The 16,079-nt window shown below is 45.8% G+C and overlaps 1 long non-coding RNA gene across 1 annotated transcript in view; it reads right to left on the bottom strand.

The window, feature by feature from the left end:
* LOC125164254 (uncharacterized) overlaps nt 1–15,729 on the bottom strand; it is a 30,613-nt gene extending 14,884 nt beyond the window's left edge. The window contains exon 1 of the long non-coding RNA XR_007151696.1: nt 14,894–15,729. This is a non-coding gene — a long non-coding RNA (uncharacterized LOC125164254). The remainder of the gene's footprint in view (nt 1–14,893) is intronic.
* Between the last annotated feature and the right edge of the window lie 350 nt (nt 15,730–16,079).

Consider the following 16,079-nt stretch of genomic DNA (forward strand, 5'->3'; position numbering starts at 1 on the left):
TTTGAAATCAGTTTTAAATGCAATATTTCCAATTGTCTAGTTGTTTATTTTAGATGGGCAAGTCCAACTCCAGTAATTCAATGCAGTTAGAAGCAGAAGTCAAGTGTTTAGAATCCTGAGACTAGATAGTAGAACCTGAGCCTATGAAGCGAGGAGCAGCCAGACACAAAGGCAGAAATGTGAAAGAGTTTTGTGTCATAGAAACCAAGGAAGGAAAGGAAAGCCTTTTAAGAAGAGAAGAGTTGTACCACTCTGTGGAATATTTTGAGGGGGTCAAATAAAATTTAGACTAAAAAGTAGCCTTGAATCCAGTAACTTGGAAACCACTGGTGGCTTTATAGAGATATGTTTCCAAGGAACAGATTGGAAACTAGATGGTTCTGGAGGAAGGGAATGAGTGGTAGTTGAGTTTACTGGTTAGAGTAACACTAGGTTTTGCAACAAATAAAATCCAAAATTTCAGCACCTGGAACAGTGGTGTTTCTGGATGTCCCTGGCCATTGGGCAACTTTCTCTCATGATAGGATTCAAGGATTCAGTCTCATTTCTTTCTTTTTTCTTTTTTTTTTTTTTTTTTTGACAGCGTCATCCCCTAGTGGGACCTCATCATTGCAGTTGTCTGCATCTAACTGGTTATTAGGGGAAGCAGCACTGGGAAAGCTACTTCCTAAAACCTTTGCCTCGAAGTTATACCCAACTTTTGCTCCTTTTTCATTGGTAGAACTAATGACGTGGCCATACCTAGATGCAAGGAAGCCTGGAAATAGAGCCTGGGCAGCCACCATGCTCTATAATTAGAAGAGGGGTATGACATTTGTAGGGCAACAAGCCATCTCTGCCACAGTAGAGATAATGCTTTTGAGAAGTTTGCTTTGAGTGGCAGGAGAGCGTTTGGCTCAAAGCTGGATAGACATTAGAGGTTAATCTGAAAGATTGGGGCATGTTTTCAAGCCACTGGGAGTGCTCCAAGTCAAGAGAGAGGTTAAACATACAAGAAAGGGAGAAACAGAATGAATATGAAAAAAAGGCAAGGTAGAAGAGTAGGCTATGTAAAGCTCAAATACCAGGACTGGTCTCAGGGAGGGTGAACAGCGATTCTGTTGTATCGAAAGGGGAGGAGACTAGGGGAGAGGCATAGGCAGGTTTTATGATTAGTTAATGTCAACACAGGGAGTTCCTCTGTGCTGGTGCCTATTTTTTTCTAGGAAATAGGAGGTAAATTAAGGAGGACGTGTGGGACATGGGAAGTTTGAGGTGAGTAAAGATTTAGAATTATTGGGGCGCCTGGGTGGCGCAGTCGGTTAAGCGTCCGACTTCAGCCAGGTCACGATCTCGCGGTCCGTGAGTTCGAGCCCGGCGTGGGGCTCTGGGCTGATGGCTCAGAGCCTGGAGCCTGTTTCTGATTCTGTGTCTCCCTCTCTCTCTGCCCCTCCCCCGTTCATGCTCTGTCTCTCTCTGTCCCAAAAATAAATAAAAAACGTTGAAAAAAATTTAAAAAAAAAAAGATTTAGAATTATTGCTGCCTTGCTCAGTCTTATTGTACAGTAGATGCTCTATAAATGTTTTTTGAGTATTGATGTATGCATTGCCTTTCCCAAGATTTTTAGGGCACCATCTAGGGATTGTTATGAATAAACAAGGGCTCCTTCCTTCTGCCTCTGAGCAGGCACCAAAATCTTGCTGTGAATCTAGGTGCCATTGGCTGGAATGAATTATAAGGCAAGCCCATCTTTTTTTTTTTTTTTTTTTTTTTTTTTGGCCACACCTGGAGGAACTTGGTCACTGAATTCCTAAAGAATCTTGTTACATAAATTACTCCTCTGACCCGGAGCGCATGGAAATATTTTCACCTGCTGCCAACAGCTGCAAAGCCCCTGGTTTCAGGATGGAGGTGGGGAGGCAGTGGGTTTTGAAGGGTGTGGAGCATCCAGTAGGCTGTCGAGTATCCAGTAGGCTGTCTGGCCTCCCTGAGCCACCCATAGAAGCCCTCGCCTTCCCCTCTCCTATCCTTTTCTGTTGCCTCCAGAGTAGAGAAAACCAGACCTCAGAGTTAACAGGCACCTGTTTCCTGCTGCATGTATTTAGGATTAGGTCATGAACCTGAAATGAATGAAATGAAAGGTGGGCGCTGTGCCAGAAAATACTGAATTTACAAAGCGAGCGTGCTTGTGTTCAAGCCCTCAGAATATGGACTCTCTGCCCACCCTCCTCCCTACCACGGGTCCCTTCCCTCTCCACCTCCTGCGCCCTGTCGCCCACTCCTCCCAACCTCTTATCTTTCTCCCCATTTCGCTTCCCTCCCCGTGCCCTCCACAGCCCCCATGTCTCTTCCGTTCCCCCCTCTGACCCCACAGAGCCTCGCGAGCTGGCGACCCTGCAGCCAAGGGCTCCCGCAGCCTTCCTGGAGCCTGCTGCTCCCTGTTATTTTCATTTCCCTGTAATTCGAGGGGACAGGTGAGATGTGCTTCAAAACACTGTAATCATATTTTAAATGGAAATGAAATGTGTGAATTAAATGTAAATTACAGTAGAATGGAAGGACAATCACTATTAGTTAAGGGCTGACACCTATTTTTGCAGACCTTTCCCAAACGCCACAACTTGTTTCCCCACATGTGTGATGAGAAGTTGTAATTATGTGGCAGCTGCTTCTGCAGTGGGGCTGATGCTGGTTACTGGATCATTTGTGCAAGGGGGTCTGGGTGCCGGGCCGCGGATGTATTTTAAATAGATATGGACTGCTGTTGGTACTATAAAATTACCCAGAAGAAATGATATTTTTATGCGAGGGCCGTGAAAAGAAACCTTTTTTTGTTGTTGTTTTGTTTTCCCCTTGGAAAGGTGAGGCGGTAATAGAAAGGGACACTTTTATATAGTCAATTTATTTACGGATTCTCCATTTGCTTTTATATTGGAAAAATATGTGCTGTGCCAATGGGTTGCAATTTGGCTCTCAATCTTGGCCTGCCTCCCTCCCACCTAGTGCAGAATGCCTTGGTGCTTCCTAGGGGAGCCCACGGTATTCCTGTACGACTATTACTGGAGCATTTTTCAAGACAGGACCAGCCCTTTGCTATAATTCCTTGGATGATGAAGGTAATAATTTTATTATCTATCTACCCAAAGCCATGACAAACAACAAAAAAGATTTAAAAAGAAAATCATTTAATCCCCATCAATCCAGTCTTTTGTTTTGCTTTATGTGGACACAATGACTGGTTGACTGAGTGTGTTTTAAAACTTTCTGAGCCGTTTCTGTGGTGTGTTGCAGAACTTTCAGAGGTAAGGGCCGATCTGGATGAAATAGATAAAGTTAGAAGAAGCAAGGGGCGATCAGTAAATGCATTAAAAAGGGATCTATTTACATGTTCATTGTTGATTCTAACTCCTGTTTGCCTCAAGTAAATTCCTCGTTCTCTGTGGGAGCAGTCAGCAGATAATATATGTTGAATAATCACGTGTGTCACTGAAATTTACCAATCTTGCATTTTTGGGGCAACAGAGATTGCAAGCTCAGTCAATATGTAGTTCTTACGGACACTGGTGATTAAGGTGTAACGTCTGGCTTGAGATTAGCAAAGGGTCCATCTTGAAGATTCTCTGGAATCTGGCCAATCCCCACCTCTGCCCCTGGCCTCTTCCTCCATGGTCCTCTCGTAGGCCACCGCCAAGGGCTCCAGAACAGCCCAGCACCATGCTCCACTTCGCTGCCTGAGCTCACATTGTAAATGCAGCTCTGACCGTGTCACTTGCTGCCCTGGTGAGAACCCTCAGGGGCCTTGGTGAGACAGAGTCAGGGGTCCGTGATGTAGCCACACATGTAGTCAAGTGTCCCTGATGTAGCTCCCAATACTCCAGGCCCTTTCCCTCTGCTTCCAACCAATTCTTCTTTGAAGGTCTGCTCCCAAGTTCTCTGCCTGGTAATCCCACTTACCCTTTAAAGTTTCTCTTAGAATTCTCCTTGGGGGAAAAGCTTTCCCAAAGCTCCTGAAGACCAAACCAAGTGCTTTGGTGGCTATGTCCAGGCATGCTGTGCTCACCACACTGAATTATTACTGACTTTATACACACCTACCTCTAGATTAACACCCAAATAAATGCCTGGCACAGCTTGACAGTAAACCTTTTGGGTGGTGGCTGCTTCTCTTTGCAAAGTTGAGGGGCTAAGATAAACTTGACTATAGGCCAATTTTTGAATTCCTCGACAGTTTCTTCTTTTGCTGACATTATCCATCTTCATTTTAAAATAAAACATAAAACGTCTGGATACAACAAAATGTAAACCACATCAAGTGTCTTCCTTTTGATTGTATTATGTCTACCACCACCTTGTTTCTGTTCGTGTGGAAATAAAATTAGTTGGCAGCATGTGTTCTAAATGCAAATCTGATCACGGCACTTGCTCCTCTGTCTTCTGGCTTGGTGATACAAAGGGTGGTTGGGATGAGCAAAAAGGTCAAAAGGGAATTTATAGATATTTTATAATATCTATATTATATTTTATAATATCTTATTTTATTATATTTTAGTATATAGATATGTAAATATTTGATTATATTTTATAATATATAAATATGTAAATATTTTATCATATTTTGTAATATATATAAACATATAAATATTTTATTATATTTTATAATATATTTTATAATATCTATATTATAGATATAGATATTTATAGATATTTTATATCTATTTATTTGCTAGTGTCTTTTGTTTTATTTAGTTTTTATTATTATTTTTATTTTACAGAGAGTGAGAGTGACAGGAGGGGAGAGGGACAGAGGTAGAGAGAATCTTAAGCAGGCTTCATGTTCAGCATGGAGCCCAATGTGGGGCTTGATCCCACAGGCTTAATCATGACCTGAGCCAAAATGAAGAGTTGGATGCTCATCCGACTGAGCCACCCAGGTGCCCCTATGCTGTGATTTATAAAAAGAAATACATATTTGATGTTCATTCTGTTTCTGGCACAGAGCTCCTAAAACCCTTAGAATTTGTCTTTTGTTATGCTGATGAGGTGACATCTAGACTGCACCTAAGGATGGGGTCTGGTTGCCTGGATAGTCAACTTGGTGATTAGAGGGCTGCAACTTTCAGGACTACCCTTGAATTTCTGGGAGGAGTAAGGGGCTGGAGATTGAGTTCCATCATCAGTTCCATCACCAATGACTTAACCGATTGTGCCTATGTAATGAAGCCTTCGTAAGAACCCAAAGGACAGGGTTCAGAGAACTTCCAGGTTGGTGAACACGTAGAGGTGCTGGGAGAGTGCACACCTAGAGAAAGCATGAAGATCTGCTCCCTTCCCTCATACCTCGCCCTATGCCTCTCTTCCATCTGGCAGTTCCTGAGTTGTATCCTTTTATAATACACTGGTAATCTAGTAACTAAAATATTTCTCTGAGTTCTGTGAGCCACTCTAACAAATTAATCGAACCCAAGGAGGCCATCATTGGAACCTCCAATCTATAGCCATTGGATCAAAAGCACAGGTGACAACCTGGACTTGTGAGAGGCATCTGAAGTGGGGAGATGGGCAGTCTTATAGGACTAAACCCTTTCCTATGGGATCTGACACCATGTCTAGGTAGATAGTGTCAGAATTGAGTTGGATTGTAGGACACTCAACTGGTGTCACAGAATTGCTTGGTGGTGAAGAACCCCATGCATTGTACTGGTGATGAGAATCATCACATAGTGAAAAGGAAAGAGTAGATGTTTCTGGAGACCCCTTCAAGCCCACTTCTGTTCTATAAAATAGAGAAGGCATTAGTATTCCCACCATAAAAATGAGGAAACTTATTCAGAGGGCTGATACCAATCAGAGAAATGGAGGCAAAGAGAAATTAGGTGGTATGTTCATAGTAAGAGTTAGTAACAGAGTTAGCCAGAAGCCCCAGAGCTGATGAGGTTCCCTGCAGTACCCTGGAGTTCTCGTAGGCTGTGGCATGCCTAACAGGTATCAAAGAAGCAAAGTTGTTTGGGGCCCAACAGATTTGGTGAGTATTCTAGGAGAACAATTTTTCCTATGCAATTTATTATTAAGAAGCCTGGATGTTTCCTCAGATGATAGTAATTCTGATTGAGATCTACCTGGGGTACCAGGATGAAGTGTGGTGGGGGTGAGAATAGCCCTTGCTTCTGACCGCACCCATGCCATAATGCCCATGTGAATCTCTGCACCACACATCAGAAAGTGAGTTGCCAAATGTCCTTCTGACCTGCACTAGAAGTTAAGAAGTTTCAACCAACCCCCACCCCCCCCCCCCCCCCCCAGGAAAACTCAGCCACCAGATCAGCCTCTTTCTATTAATATATCTAGACAGCCTCTACAAACCTGGGATTTATGCTGGTAACCTGGGTCTCGGGAGGGCCTAGCTCAATTTGTGCAGAAACTCCACCAACGGTGGAGAGTTGATTTAGTGTCAGAAAAGGGTGTTTGAAACAAGTGCGTTTTCCTTTACGAGTCTTTTAACATCAGGAGAGAAATACAGCTGATTGCAATTGATTTGTATACGTGGCTCTTTGTGTGAAGTGTCACAGCATGTTTTATAGGAAGAGGGAAACAAAGAAGGAGAAGGGAGAGAAATCACTCTCCTAGAAGATGCAGGACAGAGCGCAAGGAAGCACATCTTACAGAACACTGTTTGGCCCTCCCGGTGACAGGCATGGATCCCTGCTCCGTCACTTACTTGCTGTGTGACCCTGGCAAGTCGCTTAAGGTCTCAAAGTCCTGGTTTCAACATCCGTGAAAGGGGAATAACAATAGTTCCTACTCTATAGGCTGTGGGGAAGGTGAAATCAGCTGGTGCAGCTAAAGGGAGAAGGGTAGTGCTTGCAATAAATGATAGCAAAAAGAAAAAGCACTTGCAGGCCTGGGCTGCTGTATACTCATCAAGTCAAGGCTTTCAGGAAGTCTTTCAGAAGTCAGTGGTTAAAGTCGCAGTCACTCCTCTGGGACGGAATCTTCAAAAGTTGTGAACAGGCTTTCTGCCTCTTCCCCATGCCTCCCAACCCCAGTGGCTTTGTTCTCCTCCACTTCCTCTGCCTCCCTAAAAGCTACTTCCAGGAAAGGGCTTTATAAGAGCCCATTGTACTGAATGGACCATTCAGTTTAATGACCATTTAGAGTGTGTCAGATATAGGAGAATGCCGGAGCCCTTTATGGTTTAAGAAACACTCTTATGATGGCCCCTGGGTGGCTCAGTCGGTTAAGCATCTGACTCTTGATTTTGGCTCAGGTCACGATCTCATGGTTTGTGAGTTTCGAGCTTCGTGCTGACAGTGTGGAGCCTGCTTGGGATTCTCTCTCTCTCCTTTTCTCTTTGCCCCTCACCCGCTTGCTCTCTCTCATAAATAAACAAACTAACTAAAAAAACAAAACAAAACAAAAACCACTCTCATGCACACGACCTCATTTAATCATCTCAGCAATTCTATGAGATATACAGGTGGCCCCTGACATACTATGATTTGATTCACCTTGAGGAGGGTGTGAAAGCCATCACATTTATTAGAAACCAGACTTCAAATTTTGAGTTTTGGTCTTTTCCCTGGCTAGCCATCAGGCAGGATGATTCTTTCTGGTGATGCTGGGTGGGGCAGGGAGCCGCAGCCCCCAGTCAGCCATGTGATCACAAGGGTGGACTGACAACTATTCTGTTTCTCGCTTTCGGTACAGTGTTCAATCAATTACAGGAGATGTTCAACACTTTATTATAAACTAGGCTTTGTGTTAGGGGGTTTTGCTCAACTGTAGGCTAATTTCAGTGTACGGAGTATATTTAAAGTTGGCTAGGCTAAGCCCTGATGTTCAGTAGGTTAGGTGTATTAAATGTATTTCCCACTTCTGATATTTTCAACTTATTATGGGTTTATGGGGACATAACTCAATTGTCAGTCAAAGAAGATCCATATAAGACAGGTGGTATTTATCCTATTATAAAATGAAATATAGGCAGAGAAGAGTAACTTTTCAAAATTCATGTTTTTGTTCCTATATATAGTTTTAGGTATACATAAATGACTAAAATTGCACAATTAATAAGTAAGGATTTATGACTTGGTTTTGTTTTTCTGACTGAATTTTAGTATATTTAAAAAAAATTTTTTTTTTCAACGTTTATTTATTTTTGGGACAGAGAGAGACAGAGCATGAACGGGGGAGGGGCAGAGAGAGAGGGAGACACAGAGTCGGAAACAGGCTCCAGGCTCTGAGCCATCAGCCCAGAGCCCGACGCGGGGCTCCAACTCACAGACGGCGAGATCGTGACCTGGCTGAAGTCGGACGCTTAACCGACTGCGCCACCCAGGCGCCCCTTAGTATATTTTAAAAGAAAGAACATTAAAGCAAATTTGTCAACAAATCAGGGAGTGGGAATACTTTGTGGGCTAGGAGTCTTTTCCAATGTCTTTGCTGTAACATTGTACAGAAGCCTGGCAGTCTATGGGAAGGCCCAACTCTGCCCAAGGTATATAATATCAAAAGTTTTGACTTTCTCTTGGCCTTAAGCTTTCTTAATGTGTCTGTATATTCCTTCACTATCTTCTCCACTAACATGCCTGTGTTAGTTATCTACTGCTATGTAACAAGTTACCCCCCAATGTAGCAACTTAAAAAAAAACATATTTATTATCTAATAGTTTCTGTGGGTCAGGAATCCAGGCACCACTTAGTTGAGCCCTCTGCTTCTTGGTCTCTCAGAAGGCTGCAATCAAGGTGTTGGCTGGGACTGTGGTCATCTTGAAGCTCAAAGTGGGGGTGGATTTACTTCCAAACTCATCAACGGTTGTTGGCAGAACTCAGTTCCTCAGTGGCTGTTGGCTGGGGTTGCCCTCAGTTCCTTCTTATATGAGTTTCCCCACAGGGCAGCTCATCCAAGTGAGAGAGAAAGAGAATGAACAAGATGCAACTCACAGCCTTTGTGAGGTTAATCTCTGAGGTGACATGCCATCACTTTTGCCGTGCTCTATTCACTGGAAGTGAGTCATTAGGTCCAGTCCATACTCAAGAGAGTTTACAAGGGCCCACATACCAGGAGGTTGAGCTTGTCAGGTCATTCTAGAAGTCTGCCGAACCACAATGCCTTTGTAGGGACTGGAGCCAGCCCTCAGGACCAGAAACAAGCTCTAACAGCTTCCTTCTCTTATTTGCACTTTGAAATCAGTAGTATCTCCTCAACCTTTGTGGGAGCAGTTGTGAGGGTGTCCTCTTGAGCCAAGCCCCTAGGCAACTGACTTGATAGTGAAGCAAACTGAATTCAACCTAAGCAACTCATAACCAGTACCCAAAGCTGGGCTGTAATGAATGAGAATGAGTGCGCTTCAAGGTTGGGCAAGTCTTTTGATTCTTTGTTCTTTCCCTCACTCAAGTGGTTATGATGATATGTGAACCTAGAGGACAAACTTTCCCAAAACAGGGATAGAGAATCTCTTGTTTTGGCGGTACTGCCTCCTGCAAAGGTAGGGTGGGGTCAGAATCCGGGAGCACGGATGCCGCTGCCAGCTCCCAGTCCCCAGGCGGCGGTGTCTGCGAACAGAGGAGGTATGCCCTGGCTCGGCCGGTACGTCTGTCAAGGCAGCTCCAGGCTGCCTTGAAACAGAAGCCTGTTGTTTCCCAGGAATGTCAGGTCCCATGTGCGCAGAACCATGCCATTGCTTTGGCAAGTTCGTTTTATTTTCATTCATTTAATTGCCTCTCTCAGCTGTTTGTTTTATGAGGAGTTAGTTTCATTAGTCTACTAAGCCCACGTGCTAGCTCCGTGTGCTCAAACGTTGCGTGGACGTTGAGTTTTTCCCCAATGTACTGGGTCTTACAGAGAACATATATGACCCTAGCGTTGCCCTCTCGAAGTTGAGGCCTGGCATGGATTGCCTGGCATGGGGCCAGGAAGTTCATTAAGTCTTCATCTGAGTTGGTGTAACTTTCTTATGTAAAAGCCACTGACGGCTCCCTGTTTGCAGGAAATGCCAAGCTTGTTGGCGTGAATACAGGCCCTTCACAGCCTGGCCCGAGTCTGCCTCCCCACAGGCCTGTCCAGCTGCTTGTCTGGATCTCCTGTCCACACAACAGCTAGAATCCTAGCCTGCTTTCACGCTGTTTCTTTATTCATGCATTTCCCTCACTGTGGGATGAAGGCCCTCCTTCTCTGACCCCCTCTGCCCATCTCTGCGTGGCAATCTCCTCCTCATCTTCCAAGGCCCCGCTCAAACACTGGCTCTGCTTTGTAACTTTTCGGACCTCCTCCTTTACTTTGGGTTAGAACTCGCGGGTCGATAGCAGCTGCCATCAGCACCCCACCCATTTCCCCTTGGCATTTACCATGTTTCGACACACCAGCCTGACTTCCCACTGCCAGCACCCGCAACTCTTTTTCTGGGGGCTTCCTTTGTCTGCCCACCCTGTCCAGGTGCAGGGTGGGTTGGAAATGTTGGGAGTTATGTCCCCAGAGCAGCCCACCCCCAATAACTGATGGGACTCGGTAGACAAACACCCCGGCTCCCTCACCCTTTGGGCAGGGCATTCCCGAGGCATTTCTTTACAGCAGCCCCTGGGGTCTCCCATGAAGCGAGGCTCCACTTGCCCACAGAAGCAACTGGTTGATAACACATCCCTTCATCCCTTCTCGGTTCCTTCCCCTTCCTTTCTCATTCCCCCCCTTCCCTATCACTGTTCACCCCCCGCCCCCATCCCAACGGCCAATAACGTCTTTGTACTTGAATGTTTGCTTCAGGGTCTGCTTCTGGGGATCCCAACTAATACAGAGCCCTTCATTTGTGTTTGGGATCTGTCTACACGTTTGTTACAGCCCATATTACAATGTATTGTGTGTTGCCATGGTATCCTGTGTCCACCATGACCTCCTTGAGGACAAGAACTCTGCCTTGTCCCTCTCCGCATTCCCCACACTGAGTGCAGTGTCGGGCCCACAAGCAGTGCTCAGACTTTTGTAGAGTTGATTGATTCTCTTATGCTCATTTTCCTGTTTTTTTTTTTTTAATTTAATTTTTCTGTTTTCATAGCTGATGGAGTTTAGATCCTGTTTTTGAGCCAGAGGATGAAGTGGTCAGCCAGACCATCTCAGCATCACTGTGGGCCCAGCCTCTCTTGTGGCCCTTTGTGTCAAGAAGTTTGCCCAGAGGGTTATGTAGCCAGGTGACAGAGCAGCCCTATGCTGGCCACTCTTTGACAGACTGCGAGATTGCATTTTGCATTTTGTGTGGTTGCACTGGTCTTAATTTGGTACAGACAGCATCTGTTCTCATTTCTTTTACCCGGACTCTGTTGTTCCAAATGAGAAATCGGGACGAGTGTAAATGAGATATTGGGATTAAAATCCCATGCTGCAAAGTGCTGAAGTCCCAGGGAAAGGAAGAAATATCTGCTGTGCTATCCTGGGATCACCTTAGATGCCTGCTGAGGTATACTCACATATGCTCCCTGGCCAAGTTTGGGACTTGGGGCAGAATTTCTCACCCCACCTCAGTGAAGAGTGGGAGGGCTGGGGAATGACACATTGGAAGGTTGAGTAAGATTCTCAGAAGAAAGTCTTTACTACAATGTTGTTATTATTATTATTATTATTATTATTATTATTTTATTATTATTCTGTGATGACCTTATTCAGTTTTGTCTATAATTATTGCACTTTTTTTCAGGGTGAGAGAGGAAAAGGGACCAGGAAGTGCTTACCAGGTGGGGTATCACTCTCTTTTGTGTCAAGTACTTCTTTACAGAGGACAAAACCCCAACCACAGTGCAGGGAGCATTCTGTACCTATTGGCAGAGCTCCACAACTGACAATGAATGGTCCCAGGTTGGCAAGCAGGCTGGGTGCTCCATCGGCTAGTTTCATCTGGTTGAGCTTGGTTTGGTTGGTGCCCCATTTGCCTCCAGGCCTTGAGAATGTTTCTGATGGGGCAGGAAGGTGATAATAAGGCCTCTTAGCACCACTGATTAGCCCCTCTTGCTTCTGTCCCCTTGGTTCCTGGGAAGTTAACACCTGTGGGCTTTTCCCTTGGAAGAAGCCCAACTGGGTCATTCTCGCTGAAAATAGATCCTTGATCCAGAGGGTTGTTTTTATTTTTCTTCTTTTAACAGCAGGTCTTTAATGCATTGTTATGACCTTGGGAACACTGCAAAATAGAATGGCATGGGGCATCAAGGGTATAAGATGGCCCAGAGTCTTTTCTTGAGAACTGTGCTTTGTTCTGACATATGTCTTGCTTACTTAGTTTATTAGAATTAAGATCTCTTCCTTTATGAGTGAAATATATGGTAGGATTTCTGTTGAATATCCTTACTTGGCCAAATAAAAAGTTGGCAACAACCTTATCATTCCTAACATTCCCTTCAAAAATATATTTTTCATAGATTGGTGATACACAGAAGACAGTGGACGGATATAGAGGACAGATTAAATACTCCATGAGTCCTCATCTAAGCCTGATTTTTTTTACTTTCTGTAGAAGAGCATACTTTGCCATCGATGTCTAACTTTCCTTATCTGCAAGATGGGGGTGGAGACCAGGCCACCTCGCTTTATATAGATCAACTGAGAAGGTGATTAGGGTAAGAAAAATCCATGAGGAATGAGGTAGGCTGAGAAATGGCCTTCAAGAGATATCTACTTCCTAAGCCCTGGAACCTGTGATAGTTACCTTATGTGGAAAAAAAAATGGAGGGGGTGGGGAGGTCTTTGCAGATGGGACTCAATTAAGGATCTTGAGAAGGGGAAACTGTCCTAGATTATCCAGGTGGCTCTAAACAAAATCACACACATCCTTATAAAGGGAGGCGAAGGAGACTGCAGACACAGGAGAAGGAGATGTGAAAGCATAAAGCAGAGCAGAAAGAGATTTGAAGATAATGTCCTTGCAGATTAGAGTGATGTAGTCACAAGTCAAGGAATGCCAGAAACTACTAGAAGCTGTGAGAGGCAGGGAATGGATTCTCCCCAAGCACCTCTGGAGAGCATGGCCCTGTCCATACTGACATCTTGATTTCAGTGATACTGACTTGGGACTTTTGACCTCCAGAACTGTGAGAGAGTAAGTTTCTGTTGTTTTATGCCTCAGACATTGTGGTAATTTGTCACTACAGTCACAGGAAACTAACAGAGGATTCCAGACACTAAACTCCTTTAGACTAGGGATTAATCCTGTGTTTCTTTAATCTCTCAAACAATGCCTTGTCCTTAGCATGGACATACCTAGCTGCCCACACCTGTAGATGAGACGGCTCGGCACCGATCTGCTATTTAAGGGCAAATCTTCTGAGTCTTCTCTTTTAGGGCCTGTAGACATTTCCTGGATTGTTGGGGACATGTAACCATGGCTCTTTCTCAACTTCATTTCTAGAAACATTAGACTGTCTCCTTGACGTTACACAGAAAGAGATGTTCTTTGCAAGGCAGTGGTTCGGACTTGAAAGAGGCATATTTTTTAGCAGACAGTGGGATGAGAAATGGGAGTCTGTGCCACGAACCCTTTCTACGAACAGTGCGGTGAAAGCATACCTTTTCTTGGTTCAGGTCCCTTCTGAGTAAGAATTCGTTTCCTGTTTTGCTTTTCAACCTGAGAAGTGACTGTCAGGGGTTGAATTATGTCCCCCTCAAATCCACGTGGTGAAATACCTCAGAATGTGACCTTATTTGGAAATAGCGCCACTGCAGATGTAATCAGTTAAGATAAAGTCATTAGGGTAGGCCCTAACCCAGAGTACTGGTGCCCTTATATAAAGGGGAAATTTGGACAAAGACCCACAGACATGGGGAGAATGTCACGAAGGCAGAGATGGCGTGATGCACCTACAATTCAAGGAACACCACAGATTGCCAGCAAACCCCTGGAAGCTAGGGGAGAGGCGTGGGACACAGTCCCCCTCACAGCCTCAGGAGGAACCAATGCCGCAGATACGTTGATCTTGAACTTCTGACTTCCAGACCTCCGAGACAACACGTTGCCGTTGTTGAAGCTGCTCAGCATGCAGTGCTTTGTTATGGCGGCCCGAGTCAACGAGCACAGTGCCACCAACTTGTGCTCTATGTGTCTTGCCTGCACCTTGTAGGGAGCAGCTAAATGAAAGAGAGAGAGCAAGAAGGAGCGCTCGTGCTTGCATGCAGGGCAGGAGTGCAGCCTTTAGAAGTGTGGCCTTGATGTCTGAACAGCAATCCTTCCACACCCAGCAATTTGTCTGCTGCCTGTGATAAGAAGATCCATGGAGTCTCAAAGCCACCTCCCTGTCCTAATCCCTCCCCAGGGAGCCACCCTTTCCCTCCAGATGGGGTCAGTGAAGGAAAGTAAAGTTTCAGTCATGCCTTTCAAGTTGCCCTCCCCTCCCCTCTCGCTTTGGTCTCTCCCCCTCCCCCACTCCCAGCCCCCCTTGCTTCCAAGTGCCCAGCCTTGTCAGAAGAGAGGGGACCATCTGGTTAGTCCTTGTTTACTGCACACCCTGCCAGTTTGAGCTTATTAATCATATTTACCCAAGTATCTTAATTACTCCCTGTCTAGCAACTTGCTTTGCACTCAGCTGTTGACCCCTCTTTTTTTATTCCTTTCTATCATTAATCATAGGCGCAGCGTGGGTACAGGAATTCCTGAAGCTTGGATTTCGCTGGCACCGTTACCACTCCCAGAGAGGAGCGGCTGGAGTTCACGGCTGGTTCCTGACAAACTTCCTAATTAATCTGCTGAAGATCAGAGGAGGACTAATCGGGGCTGAAGACTGTGTTGGGCCCATCCCCCCGCCCTTTCCGTGTGTGTGTCTGTGTGTGTGTGTATGTGTGTGTGTGTACCGCGCGCCTGTGCACACACTTACAGTGCTGAGCTTGGCAGGAGAGAGTCTCAGCCAGCGATTCAGCACAATAGCATTCCTGCTGCTGCCACCTACCTTCCCTGCTTTGGGAGGAGGAATTTTCTTCTCTTGCTTAGAAGTTTCCAGGAGTCCCCACTCCTTCTGCTGGCGGATGCATGGCAGAATAAACATCTTCCAGCCCACTTTCCTATGGGACCAGAATCTCGGGGCCGGTGCAGGCAGGAGCGGTCTCGTGCAGAGCGGATCAAAGCTTTCTCCGGTGGAACCAAAGATCGGGGGGCCTCTCAGGAGCTCAAGATGCTCCGGGGCCCAAGACCGGCCAAGTCCAGGGGCGGCTGCAGACCTCAGGAGCACCCGCTGCAGGGTGCCAGGCTAACAACTTCCAGACAGACAGCCACCGCACGGGAGGAAATGCAGAGCCGAGGACAGCTGAGCAAGAGTAGGAAGTCTCTCGAATAAGCCGTGCCCCGTGTGCCCCTTTCTCTTTTCTTTAGCAGAAGGCAGCGGGCAGGCAACAAGGGCCGGGCTGCCTTCTTTCCGCCGGGCCTGAATCTCCAGGCCGAGAGACACCATTAAGGAGTATAATTTGTTGATCCAGGCTCTCCTTGCGTTTCAGTGCAGAGTGGCATCGTTTTCTTTATGACCTCGTAAAGTCACAGCCGAGAGGCCGATTTGGAAAACAAACTGCCTCAGGTTGACAGATAATTAGATACAGGGGACATATTATATGCCTTTGCATATAAATGTGCTCCGAGGCGTGTTGGTTCATCTGAAGTTGAGGTTAAAGGCGCGCCAGGTATTCCTGACACATCAGGATATATATTTTCATACGGTCTCGGGCGCTGTGTTGGTTTTATAGCCCTTTCATCCCGGCGCTGACTGATGGCGACCGAGCGCAACCCAACTTAAGAGGAGCCGGGCGCTCACTCACCCATGAGCCTCTGCGCGGCCGCTGGGCTCCCCACCCCCTCGCGACTCCCCCCCCTTACCCCGCCCTGGCCAAGGGGCTGTTCTTCAGCCTTCCATGCCTTGCGCATGACCAATGGCCAGCCTGGGCTGGGGGTGGGAGCGGGCAGGATCCACTTTTCTTTTCTTCTCCCCCCTCCTTTTTTTTTTTTTTTTTTTTTTTTTAAATTCTGGGGACCCATTTAATAACAGTTACAAAACATGGGCCTCCCAAGACTGAGGCAGACCCTGGTGGAGTTCCATACAAGCTAAGCCATGGAAGTGGCTCTTTTCTGGAACGTTCTGCGGACTGTCG

The sequence above is a fragment of the Prionailurus viverrinus genome, chromosome B1 (genome assembly GCF_022837055.1).
Source record: "Prionailurus viverrinus isolate Anna chromosome B1, UM_Priviv_1.0, whole genome shotgun sequence".
Classification (NCBI taxonomy): Eukaryota; Metazoa; Chordata; class Mammalia; order Carnivora; family Felidae; genus Prionailurus; species Prionailurus viverrinus.